Source organism: Cupressus sempervirens, chromosome 1, assembly GCF_028749045.1.
Source record: "Cupressus sempervirens isolate cs-2001-9-10 chromosome 1, ASM2874904v1, whole genome shotgun sequence".
Classification (NCBI taxonomy): domain Eukaryota; kingdom Viridiplantae; phylum Streptophyta; class Pinopsida; order Cupressales; family Cupressaceae; genus Cupressus; species Cupressus sempervirens.
This window is the reverse complement of record NC_143118.1, coordinates 668,515,343-668,519,848: the sequence shown is the minus strand read 5'-3', so window position 1 is coordinate 668,519,848 and position 4,506 is coordinate 668,515,343. Positions and strand designations below refer to the sequence as shown.

General features: G+C 32.0%; 1 pseudogene; it reads right to left on the bottom strand.

The window, feature by feature from the left end:
• Positions 1–2,547: 2,547 nt before the first annotated feature.
• Positions 2,548–3,870, bottom strand: LOC149579648 (pentatricopeptide repeat-containing protein At2g18520, mitochondrial-like; annotated as a pseudogene).
• Positions 3,871–4,506: the final 636 nt, after the last annotated feature.

Below are 4,506 nucleotides of genomic sequence, written 5' to 3'. Positions count from 1 at the left end.
CTAACCCTAAGCCCTTATATAAGTATTTTTATGCTACTTTAGGGTTACAACATGTTGGCCATACATCAGCCACAATGTTAGCCACGACCCAAAAATTTTTTTTGGGCCACTCCTCTAAACCCCAAAGAATTTATGAAGTATGTACAATACTTCCCTGATTAGTCACCACAAACTAACACTATATAAGTGAGATTGCAAGGATAGAGAAGAGGTCCAAACAATTATACAATTATAAGTTTTACTAATTTTATTTGGTTTAGTTTCCTTGATGCAAATTTTCTAAAGTATTTTATCTGCAAATGTAAGAATACATTAATTTTCAAGTATCGTGATGTTTTTTCATGAGTTTTTTTGAGTATTACTCTAATTTTATACAATTTTTGAAGAGAATTAATACAAAGATGAACTATCACCATATCTCTTTTCTTTGAACCTTGTCTCCATTATTATTGACTGGTTATTTTGAAGTTGTAAGGGAAAAGCCTGTTCAATTAAATCTGACTAGGATAGGTTGTATATCAATTCATTATTTCTTTTAATTCAATGAATTGATTAAATGGTTCAATGATATGATAGGATTTCTAGGCAGTAAGAAGGATATGCATAAGAATGATTTTTAGGGAAAATTGCTCATAATATTGATTGTAATGCAATCAATCAGGTCAAGATAGTTGAGTAGACTCTTAATCCCAATGGATGAGGCATTAATCAATTATTTAAATTAGCATATGAAGATATCATGGATAAGCATCAAGAAAAATCTAAAAATCTAAATGAATTTTATTTCAAATGTATAAAGAGTATCATAAGTGGTAAATACTTGATTACATTTAATCTTTGTGTTATAGTTAGTTGTTGTTACCCAAGATTACATGTAAATTTAAGAAGAATCATGACCAAACATCTACTAGAGGGGATAAGTATTGTAGGAGAATATCTGTAAATAAATGAAATGTGAAGATAGTATTAAATTTTAAATCATTTTATCCCTCAAGTGCACCTACCTTGGTTTTGTCGAGCCTAACGAGTAGAAAATCTTTATGATTTTGTTGAAGTTTGGTCTAGATCTGAAGACCCTTTAGCTAAGCATAGGAAATAGCTTATCCTTAGACTAATTTTATCTTCACCATCTTGGCATCAGGTATTTTGTTGCTTGGTAGTTTAAAACACCAACATGGTGAGTAGACTAGTGAACCTAGGAATTAATTTTCAGCTCAAAATTAAATAGGATATTAATGATAAGATCCCAGTGGATCTCCAAATATTTCTTTTCAACATAATGATAATAGTGGATGCTAAGTTTATTGTATCTTTATAAATGATTCTTGTGTATGTACAAGCAGGTGTCCTCAAGGATACTTTTTATAATGAAGTGGTAAAACCTTCTAGTCAATTTCATTTTGGCCTTAAACTATCAAAGCACTAGTTCCCAAATCAAGAAAATAAGTGTGGGTTATAGAATGGGGAGTGAAAAAAATGAACAGTGCCTATTGTGTATGAGAAATGAAAAAATGTCAATTATTCTCTTTTTCTATCATTTCCTATCCTCTCCCTATACTTTGTGGCTTGTAAAGCGCCCTCTCCTTCCATGGTCTTCCAACTCTATGTTTATTGTTCAAATCACATAAAAAGAAAAACTATATATGATATCTTAGAATATCAAGAAGTAAGAAAATGGAAAGATAAGGTGATGTTAAGTATAGATTTCACCATTCATAATGTAGCTTCATGAAATGGTGCCAATAGAAATCTTCTGGTTGGAAAAATAATATAGCAATTATGGTAAATTATAGTTCAAGTATTATGACAATTCAAGAAAAATCTATCCGAAGAGAGAAGACATTAAGTTATTTATGGGGGAAAATGAAGCATGTGTAGGAATCAAAAGAATTAAATTTAGGTGAAAGTTGTTGGAAATATTAAATTAAATATCTTATTTATGGTCAGCATAGACCACTGGCTTAGCCACCATTACTTTCACATTTTGTCAACTATTTCACCTATGCCACAACTAACTTTGTGCTATAGTGTATAACACATTTAACATGTATTTCTTAGTAAATATAATGGACTACTCCTATGATCAGCACATCCCATATTTGAGTTTCTCCTTTGTTCTCATCTATGCTATGATTTTCAACTTGGTATTCATGTGATGACTAAAACACTAGATAATTTTTAACATCTTTTGCTGCAAAATAAATCTCTTCACTCTTAAAAAAAGTCTTGTCATTATCAAAATAACTTAAGTCCACCATGTAGGACCCTATTCACCTCCCTTCTGCTATAGAAGTAGATATACAATAGTATCTAAAGGACACATGTTTTAGATTGTCTCTTATCTTACAAAGATGCAACAAGAATCCATCAATAACAAATATGGTTCCCCTACCTAGAATGTCGCCAATGCCTTTTTCCTTTAGTTCAAGGATCTTTTATATTAGGCACTAGAATAAAGCATCTTTATTCTAGTTGTGATTATCCCTCAAAAAGAAAATATGTTTATTACAAAGACAAGCAAGGATTTTGGCATGTCATTACTTCATTTCAGGAAAAGCAGACCATATGATTAAAAATTTCTAAGGCCTTTTGTTGCTTTATTTTAGTACAAACATAAGAACAAATGCATCTAAAGTTGAAAAATCAACAAGGAACTCCTTATCCATATTTCTCAAGACTGATGAAGTTGAGTCAATCTCTCCCTCCTTGCAAAGATCGAAAATCACTTCAGAAATGTTGATTATTCATGGGATATATCCCTTTGGTACCATCAATTCCAAAAACATGGCAGTCTCCTTAAACTTCCCAACCCCACATAATCCATAAAGCATTATTCTATAGGTAACCGTAGTAGGCTCACAACCTCTTCTTGGCATGTTTTTAAAAAGATCATAGGCTTCTTTGATTTTCCCTTATCTACAAAGACCACTTAAAATTATATTAGAGCTAACAATATCCTGCTTACCAAAGATACACTTCATGGTATCCAAAAGCCCAAAAGTGCCTTAAAAAGTTCCCTCTTTGCACAAATAGGCAATAAAAGTATTATATGTAGTGACATGTAGTCCACACCCATTGTCATTCATATCTTCCAACAACTTCCCCACCTCTTTAGAATGATCTAACTTGAATAAATTGTTGATAAGAGTGGTGTAAGTTACAGTATTCAGTCTCATCCCCTCCATGTTCATCTTTGGCTTCAGGGCCTTATCCACCATCCCCAAATTACAAAGTCCCCCCATCAAGGGTCTATAAATATGAACATTTAGACATCATCCCTTTTTGTTGGTCATATCAAATTAAACAATTGAAAATCCTGGTTTACATCCTTTTTTTTGCACAAAGCATTATTTAAGTGTACCATAAGTAAGTAAACTTGGTTTAGGCATTTTATTCATCAGTTCACATGCATCCTCTGAACAATTGGCATTGCAATGTGCTTTCATGAGCATGTCATATGTGCATGTGTCTAGTGAAATGGGCACAACATATAAAAATACATGGAATTAAGAAGAGTATTGAAAAGTGTATTGAAAGACCTGGTTGAGAGTTTTGGATATCCGAATTGAGGCATTTTATCAAACAGTTCTATGGTTGTTTTTGGTTTTCTGGCTCTTCCATAAAGTTTGATGACACTACACATGAGAAGGATTTCTTTGCATTTGAGATCATCTTCTCTTCGTATTTGATCTAAATCATTTTCTAATTCTTCAAACATTTTTGCACTTCCAAGATTTTCAATGGTAACATCGTAGGTAAAACCACTAATTTTTGTTTGAAAATTTGTTGGGCTCATATTGGCTTTCTTTCTTGGACTAGCATGTGTGTCCATTTTCCATACACACTTGTCCTTGGTATTGCCTTCAGCATGCTAGCAGGTCAATCTAGGAGTGTGCTAAAGTTTTTGAATGTTTGTGTCAAGAAACTCATGTAAGAAACCATAATTTGTCTTGCCCCTTCTTGTAGCTCATATTTGTGAAACCTTAGAATATTAGTTTTCCTTAATCTGTCTTGTCCCTTCTTGTATCTCATATTTGCAAAAGCTTAGAATTTTAGTTTCCCTTAACTTGTCTTACCCCTTCTTGTAGCTCATATTTGTGAAACCTTAGAATTTTAGTTTTCTTCACTTTAAAAGGTGCTAACTCAATGGAAGGGAACTTGTGTTACAAGCAGGAAGCTGGTGGTTTGAATCCATTGTGCTTTAACATAGAATAATTAGTTATATTCTAGTTTATATTTAATAAAAAAATTTAATTTATTATTTTATACCATCTCTCTAATCATTATAAGAAAGATAATAAATAAGATTAAATACATATTTGTTTCAATAAAAACAATTTAAGAGACAATACTTAAGACAATATGCAACTTTATTTTTGTCCCAAACTAAGACAATTCATTTAAAAACTGTTACAAATATTCTCTTAAAACCCCCCTACATACTTTCTTCACAAGCTTGATCATTTGCGTCGGCAATTTTTTTGCACGCAACTTCAAAGCAATCCC